The sequence below is a fragment of the Stomoxys calcitrans genome, chromosome 1 (assembly GCF_963082655.1).
Source record: "Stomoxys calcitrans chromosome 1, idStoCalc2.1, whole genome shotgun sequence".
In the NCBI taxonomy this organism is placed as follows: domain Eukaryota; kingdom Metazoa; phylum Arthropoda; class Insecta; order Diptera; family Muscidae; genus Stomoxys; species Stomoxys calcitrans.
The window spans coordinates 26,120,505-26,140,830 of record NC_081552.1 but is presented as its reverse complement, the minus strand read 5'-3'; the positions used below and the strand labels follow the sequence as shown (position 1 = coordinate 26,140,830).

The 20,326-nt window shown below is 36.8% G+C and overlaps 1 long non-coding RNA gene across 1 annotated transcript in view; it reads left to right on the top strand.

Moving 5' to 3' along the window:
- The first annotated feature begins 931 nt into the window (after positions 1-931).
- Positions 932-20,326, top strand: part of LOC131998562 (uncharacterized) — a 180,965-nt gene continuing 161,570 nt past the window's right edge. Inside the window, exon 1 of the long non-coding RNA XR_009398797.1 lies at positions 932-2,013. This is a non-coding gene — a long non-coding RNA (uncharacterized LOC131998562). The remainder of the gene's footprint in view (positions 2,014-20,326) is intronic.

Here is a 20,326-nt window from a genome sequence, read left to right as displayed (position 1 = left end):
TATTTACTCTTGAGAATTTTTCTTTTATGCATAAGCATTTTCTCTTCTTTAAGCACATTCATTTTCCCTTGCAGACACCACAACTTTCAAGAATGATAGTGGGTGAGTTGTATTACTCATTTCATACTGCCAAAGGGCAGTATTAGAAATGACCAATGCACTAAACCTTTCAACTCTGCCCATTGACAAAAGCCACATTAGTCAAATGACTCACCTAACATGTATATCTTCCTTTGGCAAAGCTCAACAGAAAAGGAGATAATCACCTCGTAGTCTTTAGGACGGACTCAATGTGGCAACAATGCAATGACAAACAAACAAAATCTTGTCTTTTTGATTTTCATAGCAAACACACAAACCACACCGACAAACTCACCAAAAAATAATGTTAAATGCCCCACATATCAATGCAGATATGTATGTACACATGTGTGTAGAAATATATGTGTGTGTAGGTATGAGTGCTTAGTTTATGGCGGCTTTCTTGCGCTAATTGTTTTGCAGCTCGTTACTCTTTCCCTTAGCAGTGTGCTTATATCAGCTGCTTTTTGTGGGTGGGGGAGCATATTTGCCCCACTAACTCATTCAGTTACTCGCTGCTGCTCATTCTATTCAACACTCTTAAACTGTGGGACTTGTTCTTTCTCTCTCTCTCTCGTTCTCTCCTTACGATAATGTCTTTCTTATTATGATAATAGTGTGTGCTGGTATTTTATACTCTTTTACATAATAGCCAATGAATGATAGCTAGCCAGCCAGCCAGGCTGACTCTTGCTTGCTGGTCGTTTCGTTGAGTTTAAGAGTATTGTGGCTTTTATAGCTCTTCTCACACTATACAACAACAACAGCAGCAATAACAACAGAGGGCTATGGTCGAGAGAACATCAAACATTAGTAATTTCGTTGAATATCAGCCACAACAAATCAGTATATTTTACAACGCGAACCTTAACGGACCGGTGTGAATATTTTCTGTTCGGGAACGCGCTTAATGCAAACAATCGTTTTGTCTTTCGGAAAATATCTAAATAATTTTGTGCAAATTAAATGAAAATTGTTTTGTATTTCTACACTAGAAACAACTCTTCTTAAAACAAAGTGCGTGTGTGTGTGCAATTGCAAGAAGAAAACTTGGAGTGTGTAACTATAACTTCTTGAAGAAAAAAAAATCGTTAGATTGTGAAATCTGTGTAGGAAAACTAACACAGCTAATGGTTTGGTACATTTGATCAAGGCAAAGTAAAGAAAGGCATTCATTAATATTCATAGAAATACTTACTTAAAAAATTTATCAAAACTAATTTTCACTAATTAAACGAATAAAAAAGTAACTAAAATTCTTACCCTTTCTTTGAAGAATTTTTTTGGAATGCCCATTAACATATGAAAATTTAGAAAATTTTAAAATCTATTTACAAAAACAATATTTTCAATAATTGAAAAAATTTTAATATTTGGACATAATTTTATGTGGAAAAATTTTAAAAAATTGGTTCAAAAAAAGTTAGAATTATTTTACAAAAATAATATTTAAAATATTTGAAGAAATTAAAATAATTGGACAAAATTTCATGTGGAAAAATTTTTAAACAATTGGTCCAAAATTCTTCAAAATAGAAAAAATAATTAAATATTAACAAACGTATTACCTGGCTACAAAAAATCTTTAATAGGCTCTTATTAAGGAGATTTAAATTATAACAAAAAATCTTAAAGTGCCAATTTTTGCTTTTGTAAAAATAAATAAACGAGGAAATACTAAGGAAAATAAAAATATCATACAAAAAAATCTTTTCAAAAAGTGATTTCTCCAAAAAATTAAAAAGCCTTCTAAAAAAAAAAATTCCACAGAAAGTGTGCTCATATCTGTGCCTTTTGAAGCATAAAATTTTAAAGCAAAAAAAAAAAAAAAGAATCAAATTCTAGGTGTTTACTTTTCACCCACAACGCGCCTTTCGTCGTCTGCCTGACTTGCCTTTTGCCAGCCGCCTTGTGTCAACATTGAAGAAGAATGTAAGTATTGTGAGGAGAGCCAAAAGTAAACAATTACGAAATTAATTATGTGTACCTCCTCGACAAATTAAACCCTACAAATAAATTTCGTGTTGTTTTATTTTATATTTCTACTTACAATTTTCAATAGTGGGGAATTAATTCCACATTCATTTTGATGGCAGAAATTTCACGCGGGATTTTATTTTCTTAAATGAAGAACAAACAACAACAAAACTGTCGAACATAAAGGGCACAGCAACACGAACGTAATGCATTGAGTTGTTGTTATTGACGCTAGTTGGTTTAGTGGCAACCCACCAACCAACCACTCAGTCAATCCACCCCATACCATCCATCCCATCATGCATAGTCACTATGGGGAGTGCATGTTAAGTTGTTGTTATTATAGCGGCATAAATTTGTAGCACGTGACACAGTTACACACTGAGAGTGAAGAGCTCTGCAGAAAAAAATACAAACGCAAACATACAGCAAAACAAACAGTGTAGTCAAAAAAGACATTACGCCCTTTTGAATAGGTCAATACTGATCGTGTGATGCCTCTTCGGGTTGAAAATAGAGATAAACATGGAATGGAAATAATGAAAAAGGTGGATTTAAGTCAAATGGTTTTTATGCAAATTTTTAATTGCGTATTAGTTGAAATCAGTGTTGGCATAAGAAAGGGGAGTTTTTCAGCAGCAACACAAACAAGTAGAAGCATGCTAAGTTCGACCCGGCCGAATCTTTGGAACCCACCACCATAGATTCTGCTTAAAATATATATCAGGACGCCTGAGTTACATGATGCCTTTCGCTCAGCAAGAGACCACGTCAATAAGTTGATTGCGAAGAAAGACTACTATTACAGACGCTTTACTTCTGCAATAGGCTCCAAGAGAACGTGGAAGGTTATTCAAGACATAGGAATTGGGAAAAATACTAATAGATGTTCAACAAACTTGGACATCAATGGGCTTAATGATGCCTTTGTTAATGTCTCACAGGTCCCAGTTGATCCCAATTTCTATGGCTTCAATATCTCCCCCTCTCTCGAAGACGACTCTGGTTTTGGCTTCAGCTGTATTGGTCCCACCGATGTCCTTGAGTATGTGTCGCGACTGTAAAGTCTAACGCTGTCTGATCTGATGGCATTGATTCTAGATATGTAAGAGTCGTACCTGTCAGACCGCACTCAGTCCTCAGGGATCAATTCTGGGCCCTATTCTCTTTTCATTGTACAGTAACGCTCCCCCTTATTGCTCCCCCTTATTATTCCTCATGTGACCTATGTTTTCAATAGGATTTTGACCACGAGTTACTATCCATTAGCGTGTAAACATGTCACAGTCATCCCACTGCCTAAAAATTCCAAGGAGTATAGACCAATTGCGATTCTTTGTTACTTGTCACGGGTCTTTGAGAAATTGTTGTATTTGCAAATGTCATCTTTTGTCAACGAGAACTCTTTGTTATATGTGAGACAGTCAGGGTTTCTACCTAACCACAACTGCGTAACTGCCTTGGCAGAGGTCACTGAGAGGATCAGGGTCAATTTGGAGAATGACAAGATAAATTTCCTTATTCTTCTTGACCATTCTAAAGCATTTGACACTGTGGATCATTCCTTGTTATGTGATGAGACATCTTTACAATTTTTCTTCTCCGTCCGTTCGTCTTGTTTTGGCGCACCTGTCACAACGCACTCAGTCCTCAGGGATCAATTCTTCTCTTTTCACTGTACAGTAACGATTTGGCGATTCAATTGTCTTATTGTGAGGTACATGTGTACGCTGACGATGTACAAATACATATCGGCTGTCCGCGGGATGAGATTGCTGAAAACATACGTCTGCTTAATCATGATCTGTCAAGAGTCAGCACGTGGGCGAAAGCCAATGGCCTTATCTCAACCCTGTAAAGTCCAAGTGTGTGTTTATCAGAAACAGGCTGTCTCGTTTTTCATGTGATGTCAGTATATTCATTAACGACTCTAGATTGGAAATCGTCCCTCACCCTCTCTCTCTCTCTGAATACTCTTTATCCCTGTATGGGGTCTCCTTACAGCACTTGTTGTACCTGAGATCGCTTACTTTCCTGCATAAACTGATCTACACGCAGTCACCACAATATCTGTATGGATTTATTGATTTCACCAGATCTATTAGAGGTAAAAAAATAATTCACAAATTTGTTTCTGAATGGCATATGTTCATATTCGCTGTACGTCTCTGGAACTCACTTCCTAACAATCTGCAATTACTCAGTAACTCGGCAACATTTAAAACCAGACTTTGGAAATATTGGGTTGTCCAAAAAGTAATTACGAATTATTTAAAAGAAAGTAAATGCATTTTTAATAAAACTTGGAACGAACTTTAATCAAATATATAATTGCCATTTTTTGTTCGATAACCTTTTGCCATCTTCCTGGCAAATTTAGTATTCCACGCTCATAGAACTGCTGGCCTTTATCTGCAAAAAAACTGAACCAAGTGCGATTTTATAGCCTCATCATTGCCGAAAGTTTTACCATTTAAGGAGTTCTGCAAAGATCGAAATAAATGGTACTCTGATGGTGCAAGGTCAGGGTGGATGGTGGTGGATGCATCAAAAGTTCCCAGCCAAGCTCACTCCGTTTTTTGGCGAGTGACCAAAGATGTGTGCGGCCTAGCGTTGTCCTGGTGGAATATGACACCTTTACGATTGACCAATTCTGATCGCTTCTCCTTGATGACTGTATTCAATTTGTCCAATTGTTGACAGTAAACATCCGAATTAATCGTTTGGTTCCTTGGAAGCAGCTCAAAATAAACCACACCCTTCCAATCCCACCAAACAGACAGCATAACCTTCTTTTGGTGGATATCAGCCTTTGAAGTGGTTTGAGTTGGTTCACCATGCTTGGACCATGATCGTTTTCGACTAACGTTGTTGTAAACAATCCATTTTTCATCTCCAGTAATGATTCGTTTTAAAAACGGATCGAATTCATTGCGTTTAAGGTGCATATCACAAGCGTTGATTCGGTTTGTTAAATGAATTTCTTTCAATACATGTGGTACCCAAATATCAAGCTTTTTCACCAGTCCAAGATTTTTTATGTGATAATGAACGGTTGATTTTGGTATATTTAACTTCTCTCCTATCTCACGCTCAGTTACATGACGATCCAATTCGATTAATTGCTTAAAATTTGTCAACGCCGACTATATGAAAAATCCGCAGTTACTTTTTGGGCAACCCGCATATTTATATATTCTTGATCAGCGTAAAAATCTACGACGATCTAGACATGTCCGTCCGCCTGTCCGTCTGTCTGTTGAAATCACGCCACAGTCTTTAAAATTGATATTGAGCTGAAACTTTGCACAGATTCTTTTTTTGTCCATAAGCAGGTTAAATTCGAAGATGGGCCATATCGGACTATATCAAGATATAGCCCGCATATAGACCGATCCGCCGATTTTGGGTCTTAGGCCCATAAAAGCCACATTTATTATTCGATTTTGCTGAAATTTGGGACAGTGAGTTGTTTTAGGCCCTCCGACATCATTCCTTAATTTGGCCCAGATCGGTTCAGATTTGGATATAGCTGCCATATAGACCGATCCTCCGATTTGGGGTCTTAAGCCCATTAAAGCCACATTTCTTATCCGTTTTCACTGAAATTTGACACAGTGACTTATGTTAGGCTTTTCGACACCCGTCTCGTATATGGTTCAGATTGGTTTAGTTTTAAATATAGCTACTGTACTTTTTAGTATTTGGTCCAAATCGGAACATATTTTGAATTTTGATGAAAGGTGGTTTACATATATACCCGAGGTGGTGGGTATTCAAAGTTCGGCCCGGCCGAACTTAACGCCTTTTTACTTGTTCTTTCTGCGGTATAGACGTTTCTCCTATCTGCTTTTTTCCTGTTACCGTAGCGCAGAGGTTAGCATGTCCGTCTATGACGCTGAACGCCTGGGTTCGAATCTTGCCGAGACCATCAGAAAAATGTTCAGCGGTGGTTTTCCCCTCCTAATGCTGGGAACATTTGTGAGTTACTATGCCCTGTAAAACTTCTCTTCAAAGGGGTTTTGCACTGTGACACGCCGTTCGGACTCGGCTATAAAAAGGAGGCCCTTTATCATCGAGCTTTAACTTTAATTGAACCGCACTCATTGATATGTGCGAAGTTTGCCCCTGTTCCTTAGCGTAATGGGCAAAATTTGCATTTGTATCTCTCCTTCATCTGGATGGTTGCTACTCATTGGCTTCACCATCATTTCGACGGATTTCGTGGTATTCTGCATGGAGTGGAGCCTGTGCCGTTATATCATCGGGACAAGGAATGCTTTCATCAAGCAGTTGGGTCAGTCGAATAGAGTATGCCGTTGCAATCTGTTGTGTTTGCAACTTTTCAACGTTCAGCTTCCGTGCTGTATCAGATCGTACATGTCTTGCCATGCTCTAACGGGTGCAAGCCTTTGCTGCAACAAGGTATTGATCCCAATCAATATTCGTTCCAAAGGGTGATTCTATTGGGTTGCCCAAAAAGTAATTGCGGATTTTTCATATAGTCGGCGTTGACAAATTTTTTCACAGCTTGTGACTCTGTAATTGCATTCTTTCTTCTGTCAGTTATCAGCTGTTACTTTTAGCTTGCGTTAGAAAAAAAGTGTAAAAAAGTATATTTGATTAAAGTTCATTTTAAGTTTTATTAAAAATGCATTTACTTTCTTTTAAAAAATCCGCAATTACTTTTTGGGCAACCCAATACAGGGTGGCTGATGAAAGCCGCTACCAAAAAAAAATGTAATAACTTTTTTTCTATTTAATAATAATAATTTAATAATTAATTTAATTAATTAATTAATTAATTTAATTAATAATAATTTAATAATTAATTTAATAATTTAATTTAACATGAATAAAAGAAAAATGTATTCCATACACCGAAAAAAAAATGTAGCAATATTCATCATTGTAGCACTATTCATCAGCCACCCTGTACATCTAATGCGCTGTATGAATGACTTCCATCTATCACAACGTGATTAATTTGATTCCATACTTCTTGAACCAGCATAGAAGCCGTTTGAAAACGTCTCCCGAAAGAAGTGTCGCTCTGCGGCACTCCATTCGGAATCGACTGCAAAAAAGGAAGTCTTTTATCATAGAGCACAAAAATTTGAATCGAACAGCACTCATTGATATGTGAGAAGCTTTTCCCTGGTTTCTTAATGGAATATTCATGGGTAAATTTGCATTTGCCTTCGTTTGCGCTTAAGTTCGTATTAAAAGGGTCCTAAAAAAGTAGGGTCAGAGAATTCTAAACCCTTTTCGGGTTTTGCTCTATTGCTCTAACTTGGAATTTCCCACCCCCTCATAGTGGTTGTTGTACAGTATTATCAAGTCTACCAATACCTAAAATAGCTCAAAATATTGACTACTTTAATTTGTTATACTTTAATCTCAAATTACTCATGTTTTAGTGTGGTATTCGTTTTCTTAATTAGGGAGTGGGTAGTGGATAGTGGGAGGGTGTTTCCTTCTAGTGACTATATGTCGTGTGGGAATTAATTTGTTTGGCGGCCATGAAATTGACTTCCGCACCCACCGAAAACCTAAAGTTTTGAGTGAATTTCCGCTATTCATGTTAGTCTTCCTTTATTGGTAGAATGAAACTTTTTCAAAATAAATTTTTAGGATGTCTAGCTTCAAGATTATATATTGGGTTGCCCAAAAAGTAACTGCGGATTTGTTAAAAGAAAGTAAAAGCATTTTTAATAAAACTTAGAATGAACTGTAATCAAATATACTTTTTTTAGACTTTTTTTTTTTTTTAAGCAAGCTAAAAGTAACAGCTGATAACTGACAGAAGAAAGAATGCAATTACAGAGTCAAAAGCTGTGAAAAAATTTTTCAACGCCGACTATATGAAAAATCCGCAATTACTTTTTGGGCAACCCTATATATAAATATATATATATATATATATATATATATATTTAGTAACATTCAGTAGAATTCTACTGTTAAGTTTATATTCATTTATTTTCTCAAAATGTTTAACTTCATTCTCCCCTCTCTTTGACTTCAACAATTTCACATTCACATTTCCACCTGGAAGAATTTTCCTTTTCAAAAAAAGTGTTTTTTTATACCCTCCACCATAAGATGGGGGGTATACTAATTTCATCATTCTGTTTGTAACTACTCGAAATATTCATCTGAGACCCCATAAAGTATATATATTCCTGATCGTCGTGACATTTTATGTCAATCTAGCCATGTCCGTCCGTCTGTCCGTCCGTCCGTCCGTCCGTCTGTCCGTCCGTCCGTCCGTCCGTCCGTCCGTCCGTCCGTCCGTCCGTCCGTCCGTCCGTCCGTCTGTCTGTCGAAAGCACGGTAACTTCCGAAGGAGTAAAGCTAGCAGCTTGAAATTTTGCACAAATACTTCTTATTAGTGTAGGTCGGTTGGTATTGTAAATGGGCCATATCGGTCCATGTTTTGATATAGCTGCCATATAAACCGATCTTGGGTCTTGACTTCTTGAGCCTTTAGAGTGCGCAATTCTTATCCGATTGGAATGAAATTTTGCATGACGTGTTTTGCTATGATATCCAACAACTGTGCCAAGTATGGTTTAAATCGGTTCATAACCTGATATAGCTGCCATATAAACCGATCTTGGGTCTTGACTTCTTGAGCCTCTAGCGTGCGCAATTCTTATCCGATCAGAATGAAATTTTGCACGACGTGTTTTGTTATGACATCCAACAACTGCGCCAAATATGGTTCAAATCGGCCCATAACCTGATATAGCTGCCATATAAACCGATCTTGGGTCTTGACTTCTTGAGCCTCTAGAGTGCGCAATTCTTATCCGATTGAAATGAAATTTTGCACGACGTGTTTTCTTATTGCATCCAACAACAGTGCTAAGTATGGTTCAAATCGGTTCATAACCTGATATAGCTACCATATAAACCGATCTTGGGTCTTGACTTCTTGACCCTCTAGAGGGCGGAATTCTTATCCGATTGGAATGGAATTTCGCACGACGTGTTTTGTTATGATACCCAACAACTGTGCCAAGTATGGTTCAAATCGGTTCATAACCTGATATAGCTGTCATATAAACAGATCTGGGGATTTGATTTCTTGAGCTTCTAGAGGGCGCAATTCCTATCCGATTTGGCTGAAATTTTTCATGACGTATTTTATTTTTACTTTCAACAACTGTGTCAAATAAGGTTCAAATCGGTTCATAACCTGATATAGCTGCCATATAAACCGATCTGGGATCTTGACTTCTTGACCCCTAGAGGTCGCAATTATTATCCGATATGCCTGAAATTTTGTACGATGGATCATCTCATGACCATCAACAAACGTGTTTATTATGGTCTGAATCGGTCTATAGCCCGATACAGATTCCATATAAATCGTTCTCTCATTTTACTTCGTGAGCCCCAATGAGCGCAATTCTTATACGAATTGGCTGAAATTTTACACAGGTCTCCAACATATAATTTAATTGTGGTCCGAACCGGACCATATCTTGACATCGTTTTAATAGCAGAGCAACTCTTTTCTTATATCCTTTTTTGCCTAAGAAGAGATGCCGGGAAAAGAACTCGACAAATGCGATCCATGGTGGAGGGTATATAAGATTCGGCCCGGCCGAACTTAGCACGCTTTTACTTTTTTTTTTTTTTTTTTTTTTTGGAATAGAGATATATAGTCATAGTGATGGTGTTATTGCGATTGTGACTGTTACGCAAGTTTTGACGTTTTTATGCGTTATCGCAGGAATATAACAACAATTATAAGTTTTTTTTTTCTTTTGTGTTAACTGCGTTGTTTAGTTACCTCTTCATTAAATATTTTTTCCCATTGTATTTTTGATTCTTGTTCTTTTGTCTGTGTATCTGACTGACTGCTATTGGACATTGATAATATACCTGGGTAGTGTTAGTTTTTTTGTTAAAATTTCTTTGGCTCGTTTTTTTGATAGTATTGTGGCGATAATTTTGTTTACTTTCATTACGGCAGTCAAAATTGATTGTAGGTGAATATTGAACGAAATAATGCAAAACTTTTGACAATAGACTTTTGTTAGGACCCATGCCAGTTTCTTCTTTATTTTTAGTTATCACTGATAACAGGTAAAGTCAACTAGTTTCTTTTTTTGTTTTTTTTTTTTTTTTTGGGAATGACAAGTTCATAATTGTAGTACAATGACAGGGCGATATAGTGGTTACTGTCGATGCAGCCAAGATAACCTACTTGAGGGGGGTTCCATTTTGTTTTGTACCCATCAACATAGAAGCGAGAATGGTATAATCATTTTGTCTTATCGTGTGTAACAAAAATTGTTGCTATTAAAGTCATGAACATTAATTGTCTTATTTTGGGATGAAAGATAAATCCATGGGTTTATCTTAATCTGACGCGAAATTTTCGAATTAGGGCCACGATCTTGGTAACATCTCAGCTCTAACCATTCCAAATTTAAAACAGATATCTCTACCCATTCTTACATGGTATATTTAAACCCTACACTACTTTGACTAGATAATGACTTGGATATGATAAACACATGGGCAAACGCCAACGGACTACTTTTAAATCCAACAAAGTCAAAGTGCCTTGCAATTGGTAGGAATCGGGTGACAATGCCGCCCAATCTTGATGTGGCAATTGCTGGAGCCCCAATTGAGATTGTTTAATCTGCAAGAAACCTTGGTTTGGAGTTTGATGATATACTTTCATGGAAAAATCATGTCAGTATGACAGTGGGCAGGACCTACGGCGTTTTACGAAACTTATATATGAGTCGACAGTAAATACCCCTTTGTCAATAAGAATGCTTTTGGATAGGACATTTATTCTGCCGAAACTATTATACTCTTGCGAGGTTTTTTACGGTTGTGATGTAACTCATAGGAATAAATTGCACGTGGCCTTTAACGATGTCGTTAGATACATTTTTGGTTTGCGTAGAAGAGACCGGGTATCTGACTTTGCCAGACCAGTATATGGTGTCTATTTTAACTCGTTCCTTAAGATACGCTTGTTGCAAATGATCCACAAGGCAATTTATACCAATGAACCGTTATATCTGGCTTCTGTATTGCGTTTTGCCAACTCTACAAGAGGTAAACAAGTAATACAAATACGTCATCAATATCGTGTATCTGAACAACAGTTCTTTGTTAATGCTATACGTCTCTGAAATAATCTTCCCAATAGTATTCAAACTATAAATAATGAACGGCAGTTCAAATCTTTGATTTATAAACATTTTAATTAATTATTTGTTTTTTTTTATAACAATTTTTTAATTTATTTTATTAGTAACTTTGATTAAATTGTTAAATTTTCTTTAAAGTTTCTTTTTCGTCTTTCTTTTATTTTGTTTAAACCTTTTTTTTTAACTTAAATATTGTATCAGTAACTTTGCTTAAATTGTTAAATATTTTGTACCAATTATTGTTCTATTTAAATGAAAACTTGTTGAACTCATTGTATTTATCAATTTACTAACCCATGCTTTATAAAGGGTGATTTTTTTGAGGTTAGGATTTTCATGCATTAGTATTTGACAGATCACGTGGGATTTCAGACATGGTGTCAAAGAGAAAGATGCTCAGTATGCTTTGACATTTCATCATGAATAGACTTACTAACGAGCAACGCTTGCAAATCATTGAATTTTATTACCAAAATCAGTGTTCGGTTCGAAATGTGTTCATTCACCGTAACGTTGCGTCCAACAGCATCTTTGAAAAAATACGGTCCAATGATTCCACCAGCGTACAAACCACACCAAACAGTGCATTTTTCGGGATGCATGGGCAGTTCTTGAACGGCTTCTGGTTGCTCTTCACTCCAAATGCGGCAATTTTGCTTATTTACGTAGCCATTCAACCAGAAATGAGCCTCATCGCTGAACAAAATTTGTCAAAATTTGAACACATTTCGAACCGAACACTGATTTTGGTAATAAAATTCAATGATTTGCAAGCGTTGCTCGTTAGTAAGTCTATTCATGATGAAATGTCAAAGCATACTGAGCATCTTTCTCTTTGACACCATGTCTAAAATCCCACGTGATCTGTCAAATACTAATGCATGAAAATCCTAACCTCAAAAAAATCACCCTTTATAAGACACTGTCTTTTGTATGGGTTTTATCATAATAAAATACAAATACAAATTCAACCACTGTGGTAGAGTGTATTATAACTAAGTGCATTTACTTGTAACACCCAGAACGAAGAGACATAGACCCATTGATAGGTATACGAATCGAATTAGAATCACTTTCTGATTTGTTTTAGCAATGCCCGTCTGTCCGCGTTAATTTGTGTACAAACTACAGATCGCAATTTTTATCCGATCGTATTTAAATTTGGCACATATTTTTTTTTTTTTTTGCGTAGAGACGAATCCTATTGAAATTGGAAAAAATCGGTTCAGATGTGGATATAGCACCCGTACATTTGTTCGTCCGATTTGGACTAAAATTGCAATAATGTGGTAATTTTTTAGCTTTTTCAATTGAAATTTGGCAGGAAGTATTTTCTTATGACTCTTAATATTAGAGGTCAGTTGGATACAAATCGATTTAGATTTAGGTATAGCTGCCATATATGTATATTGCCCGATTTTCACCTCCATAGCCACTGCAAGCGCATTTACTAACCAATGTTGCCAACATTTAGCACGTGGCCTTCCTCGACGACAACCACAATATCTAAGAAATTTGGTTGAAATCGGTACGGATTTAGATATGGCTCCCATATATATGTTCGTCAGGTTTTAGAGAATTTGCAATAATTTTGTCATATGTCAACCGTAGTTATTACAGTTTGAACATATTTGACTTGCATGACATGTCGACAGATTTCCTTTCTGAAACTATCAAATAATCTATTTTAAAGCTTCATTAAACTATGTAAATAAAGCGGTCAGAGTTTAAGGTATAAGATCGACGAATTGAAATACATATTCGAAAAGTCGGTAATTGACGTAGTGTGTGTCTCGGAAATAGGACTATGCTCAGCTATTCTTGTCTCTTTAGATGTATATTTTATTTTCAGATCAGATAGAGAATGCCATGGAGGGGGCTTGGCGATTCTAGCAAAAGACAATATCAATGTTTTATTTCTTATTAGATTAAAAAAATGGTGATGTAATTGAGCATGTATTCATCGCAGTCAAATAGAACAATAAGAAAATGTTAATTAATTTATATAACTAGCCAACAACACTTTTGACCTTGACATTCTTCATAATGTCCTTAAAAATGTAAGCCTGGTTATTACGAAATAGATATCACACACAAAAAAATAATTCTTTTCAGATGTTTTATTGCAAGAATTTGTAACTAACATAAAGTTTTCTACCCATTACATTACCTTTCATTCTTGATATACAGAACATTTTACTCTGTATTTCAACTATGAATTAATTTAACGTCACGCTTATGTATATGTATATTGTTTTTAATAAAAAAAAAAATAATGCATTTTTAAAAGGATACCAAGTTCAATTTAATGTTCATTTTTCGCACAACTCCATTATGGTTTTGTATAATGATGTACTGTATTCGTTATGCTATTGGGTTGCCTAAAAAGTAATTGCGGATTTTTTAAAAGAAAGTAAATGCATTTTTAATAAAACTTGGAATGAATTTTAATCAAATATATAATAGCCATTTTGTTCGATAACCTTTTGCCATCTTCCTGGCAAATTTAGTATTCCACGCTCATAGAACTGCTGGCCTTTATCTGCAAAAAACTGAACCAAGTGCGATTTTATAGCCTCATCATTGCCGAAAGTTTAACCATTTAAGGAGTTCTGCAAAGATCGAAATAAATGGTACTCTGATGGTGCAAGGTCAGGGTGGATGGTGGTGGATGCATCAAAAGTTCCCAGCCAAGCTCACTTAGTTTTTGGCGAGTGACCAAAGATGTGTGCGGTTTAGCGTTGTCCTGGTGGAATATGACACCTTTACGATTGACAAATTCTGGTCGCTTCTCCTTGATGGCTCTATTCAATTTGTCCAATTGTTGACAGTAAACATCCGAATTAATCGTTTGATTCCTTGGAAGCAACTCAAAATATACCACACCCTTCCAATCCCACCAAACAGACAGCATAACCTTCTTTTGGTGGATATCAGCCTTTGAAGTGGTTTGAGCTGGTTCACCATGCTTGGACCATGATCGTTTTCGACTAACGTTGTTGTAAACAATCCATTTTTCATCTCCAGTTATGATTCGTTTTAAAAACGGATCGAATTCATTGCGTTTAAGGTGCATATCACAAGCGTTGATTCGGTTTGTTAAATGAATTTCTTTCAATACATGTGGTAGCCATATTAAAATTGACGCCAAGCAAACAAATGTAAACAAAATTTCGCGCATTTTTTTTCTAAAGCATGCTAATAGTAACAGCTGATAACTGACAGAAGAAAGAAAGCAATTACAGAGTCACAAGCCGTTGGAAAAATTTGTCAACGCCGACTATATTACCGACAATTACTTTTTGGGCAACCCAATATAAATAAATCGAAACAACCACCATGGATTCTGCTTAAAATTTATAAAAAATAAGTTCAGTTGAATATCTTATATATAACAAGTAAAGGCGTGCTAAGTTCGGCCGGGCCGAATCCTTTATACCTTCCACCATGGATCGCATTTGTCGAGTTCTTTTCCGGGCATCCCTTCTTTGGGAAAAAAGGATATAAGAAAAGATTTCCTCTGCTATTAGAGTGAAATCAAGATATGGTCCGGTTTTGACCACAATTCAATTATATGTTGGAGGCCTGTGTAAAATGTCAGCCAATTCGAATACGAATTGCGTCCTTTGGGGGCTCAAGAAGTAAAATAGAGTGATCGATTTATATGGGAGCTGTATCGGGCTATAGACCGATTCAGACCATAATAAATACGTATGTTGATGGTCATGAGAGAATCCGTCGTACAAAATTTCAGGCAAATCGGATATTGCTACCTCTAGAGGCTCAAGAAGTCAAGACCCCAGATCGGTTTATATGACAGCTATATCAGGTTATAGACCGATTTGAACCTTTCTTGGCATAGTTGTTGGATATCATGACAAAACACGTCGTGCAAAAATGCATTCAAATCGGATAAGAATTGCGCCCTCTAGAGGCTCAAGAAGTCAAGACTCCAGATCGGTTTATATGACAGCTATATCAGGTTATAGACCGATTTGAACCATACTTGGCATAGTTGTTGGATATCATGACAAAACACGTCGTGCAAACTTTCATTCCAATTGGACAAGAATTGCACACTCTAGAGGCTCAAGAAGTCAAGACCCAAGATCGGTTTATATGGCAGCTATATCAGGTTATGGACCGATGTGAACCATACTTAGCACAGTTGTTGGATATCATAACAAAATACTACGTGCCAAAATTCATTTAAATCGGATAAGAATTGCGCCCTCCAGAGGCTCAAGAAGTCAAGACCCAAGACCGGTTTATATGACAGCTATATGAGGTTATGGAACGATTTGAACCATACTTGACACAGTTATTGGATATCATAACAAAACACGTCGTGCAAAATTTCATTCCAATTGGACAAGAATTGCACACTCTAGAGGCTCAAGAAGTCAAGACCCAAGATCGGTTTATATGGCAGCTATATCAGGTTATGGACCGATTTGAACCTTTCATGGCATAGTTGTTGGATATCATGACAAAACACGTCGTGCAAAAATGCATTCCAATCGGATAAGAATTGCGCACTCTAGAGGCTCAAGAAATTAAGACCCAAGATCGGTTTATATGGCAGCTATATCAAAACATGGACCGATATGACCCATTTACAATACCAACTGACCTACACTAATAAGAAGTATTTGTGCAAAATTTCAAGCGGCTAGCTTTACTCCTTCGGAAGTTAGCGTGCTTTCGACAGACAGACGGACGGACATGGCTAGATCGACATAAAATTTCACGACGATCAAGAATATATATACTTTATGGGGTCTCAGACGAATGTTTCGAGTAGTTACAATCAGAATGACGAAATTAGTATACCCCCCATCTTATGGTGGAGGGTATAAAAATTAATTTGTGTGTTTGTAGGTTTGTTTGTTTGTTTGTGTGTTCCTTATAGACTCAGAAAGGGCCAATAAGCATAAAAATGCTTATTGGAATTGTTGGTTTCGCACATGCAAATACCTCATTTGGCATGGAAATATTTTATCGCGTAAATATTACCAAATAATGTATGTGTCTTTGAAATTCTTGCACCTGGCAGCCATTTGTCTGTTCTCTTATTTTTTTCATTAGACACTAGTTGGACCGGTCCCGCTTCGCTGCGTTTTCTTCTACAGACTCTAAGCCTTGAAAATACATCAGCAACGTGCACTATTCTTATATATTTGAACCTCATATTGCCATTGGCCTCAAAATTGGATATCAAGATTGTTTTCGAATCTGAAATACCATTCACTTAAACCCGTTATTGCAAAAGCCAGCAAATATGTTTGGGGTATGGACCTTAAAAACTATGAATGTCGAGCTTCACTGTCTTGAAGACCCAAATTGTCTTGGTGAGCAAATATGTCCTACTTGGGGGTTGTTATGGTGGTGGGACGTCCCCTAGACAGTTGGTCCCGAATGTTGATTTCAGATTCATGGTCTACTCCCAAATACCCTTCATTTGAGCTCCATTTTTCCATAGTCAACAAACATGTTCGGTTTGGGGAGTGTTTTGGGGCCACACAGTGACTTAGCTTTGAAAATATATATCAGATTCGTGTTCTACTCTAAAATACCTCTTATGTGAGCCTCGTATGGCAATATCAGCATACTTCCTATTTGGGTGGTGTTATGGGGGTGGGGTGGCCCCATAGACACTTTTCCCGAACATTGATATCAGATTCGTGCTTTACTTCCAAAGATCTTTCATATTTGAGTCCTATATTGCTATGGTCGTAAATTTGTCTTGGGGTATGTTCTCGGGGATGGGCGGTCCCCCAAACACTTGGTCCCACATCTGGATATCAGATTCGTATTTTACACCCAAATACCTTTTATTTAAGCCCCATATTGCCATGGTCGGTAAATAAGTCCTGTTTGGGGGGTGTTTTGCAGAAGAGGTGAACCCCCAGAAAATTGGTCCCAAATTCGTATTCTATTCGCTTGGTAAATATGTCCGATTTAGGGGTGTTTTGGGGGTTGGGGTTTTCGACAATTGGATATCAGATACGTTTTCTAATCTTAAATACCTTTCATTTGAGTCCCATATTGTCGTGATTGGTGTATATATATATTTGGTAGGTTTTGGGGTGGGGCGCCCCCCCCCCCCCCCTGGGTACCCCATCCGAAATTTGGATACCAAATTTTTGTTTGTAGGTTACTATAAGATTAAATTTCGCTTAAATTGCATCACCCAACTTCGAGATCTGGCGTTTCTGAAAACTAGGGTAAGGGGGAGGGTCCGCTCCCTCTTCAGATATCAAAAAATTTAGTACTCTATTTTCATTACGCACCATCAGTGATCATTTCAAGAAAATGGGTTCAGCCGTTTCTGAGTCTATAAGAAACACACAAAAAAACCAACAAACAAACACAAATTGATTTTTATAAATAAGGAGAAGATACCAGCATTTTATACCCAACACCATAGGATGGGGTTATACTCAATAAGTCCATTGTTACGTGTGCTGTTTGGCATGTGTCTCCGTCTTGTTGAAGGTGTCACATGTCACAGAGCACACAGCACGCGCAACAATGGAGTTATGGAGAGGCAATTTCGGTGAATATGTTATTTCACTTTCGGAACCGGTCAATTGGCCGCCTACAATGTGCGATTTAACGCCTTTAGAGTATTTTTTGTGGGGCTATGTTAAATCTCATATCTATACAGACAAGCCCACTTCAATTGACGCATTGTAAGACAACATTGAAGCATTTATTCGTCAGATACCGGCCAAAATGTTGGAAAAAGTATGCCAAAATCGGACTAAGTGGATGGTCAACAACAAATAAAGATTTATTGAATTTTAATGTCCGTGTGTCAGTCTGTCTGTCCGTCCGTCTGTGTAATCACTCTACAGCTATCAAAAATTGAGATATTGAGCTGAAATTTGGCACAGATACGTCCTTTTGATGCATGCTGGTTAAGTTCTTGAACGGGCCAAATCGGACCATATTTGGATATGGCTGCTTTATAGACTGATTTTCCGATAAAGCGTCTAATGCCCATAAATGCTTTATTTTTCATCCGATTTTGCTAAAATTTAAAAACAATGAGTAGTTTTAGGCCTCCCTACATCTGACCCAAATATGGTACATATCGGACTATATTTAGGTATAGCTGCCATATAGACCGATCTGTCGATAAAGGGTATGAAGCCCATAAAAGCTTTATTTATTATCCGATTTCGCTAAAATTTTAAATAAAAGGTTTTCTTAAGCCTCCTGATATGTAACCTAAATATGGATCAAATCGGAATATATTTAGGTATAGTTGCCATATAGACCGATCCCCAGATAAAGGGTCTAAAGCCCATAAAAGCTTTATTTTTTAACCGATTTCGCTAAAATTTGAAACGTTATGTGCTTTTATGCCTACTAACATAGGACCCAAATATGCTTCAGATCGGACTATATTTAGATATAGCTGTCACATAGACTGATCTGCCGATAAAGGGTCTGAAGCCCATAAAAGCTTTATTTATTACCTGATTTTACTGAAATTTGAAACAGAAGGTTATTTTAAGCCTCCTAACATCTGACCTTAATATGGATTTAATCGGACTATATTTAGGTATAGCTGCCATATAGACTGATAAAGGGTCTGAAGCCCGTAAAAGCTCTATTTATTTTCCGATTTCGCTGAAATTTGTTGGGTAGTCTTAGTTCTCCCGACGTCTGTCCCAAATATGGTTTGGATCGGACTATATTTAGATATAGGTCATATAGACCGACATGCCGATTAAGGGTCTGAAGCTCATAAGAGGTTTATTTATTACCAGATTTTGTTGAAATTTGAAATCAAAAATTCAACAGTGACTTATATTTATTAGACCACTCAATATCCGTGTCGTGTCGAATTTGGGTGCATAAGTTATTCAATTTTCATCAGATTGTGACGAAAAGGGGGTTTTCATATATACCCGAGGTGGTGGGTATCCAAAGTCTGGCCCGGCCGAACTTAATGCCTTTTTACTTGTTGAAACTAAATTATGAGGGCAATTAATTTCTTAAATTTGTGTGCCTTCATGTAATCATGGGCTAGTCTAATATTCGCTGGCAATACTTGGAATAACTGAATAGACTTTAAATCTTTACTCCATCTCAGTTTAAATGTCATAGCCATGATATAATTTTCAATTACTTTTTAAGTTGTATTTTCCCCCTTATTACTACATTCACATGTCCTTATAAATAACCAAATGTTTCATTTTGGCAGTAACAAAGCGTTTGGCAGCTAACTTTGTTTGAAGGTCATGTCTGATGGGCATTCTTTTCGTCACGACTAGGCGACATGGTGACTGGCCATTTCCTATTGCTCTGGCTAAGCTTTTTATACCCACCACCGTAGAATAGCGGGTTTATTCATTTAGTCATTCCGTTTGCAACACATCGAATTATCAGTTTCCGACCCTATAAAGTATATATATTTCGGACCGTCGTAAAATTCTAAGACGATTTAACCGATTCGATCGCATTTATTATCCGATTTCGTTGAAATTTGACGCAGTGACTCATGTTAGGCTTGTCGACATCGGTGTCCTTTATGGTTCAGATCGGTTTATATTTGGATATAGCTGCCAAAAAGACCAAAGTTTTGTTATACCATATTGAAAAGTGACTTATATTGGGTTGCCCAAAAAGTAATTGCGGATTTTTTAAAAGAAAGTAAATGCATTTTTAATAAGACTTAGAATGAACTTTAATCAAATATACTTTTTTTACAATTTTTTTCTAAAGCATGCTACAAGTTACAGCTGATAACTGACAGAAGAAGGAATGCAATTACAGAGTCACAAGCTGTGAAAAACTTTGTCAACGGCGACTATATGAAAAATCCGCAATTACTTTTTGGGCACCCCAATATTTATTAGACCACTCAATGTCCGTGCCGAATTCGGGTTTACAAGTTATTAAATACTCATCAGATTATGACGAAAGAGGGTTTACATATATACCCGAGGTGGTGGGTATCCAAGGTTCGGCCCGGCCGAACTTAATGCCTTTTTACTTGTTTTCTTTATTATTAGAGTCACAATATCTCATGTTTATTTCTGTAAAATTTCATAATTAAAACGAAA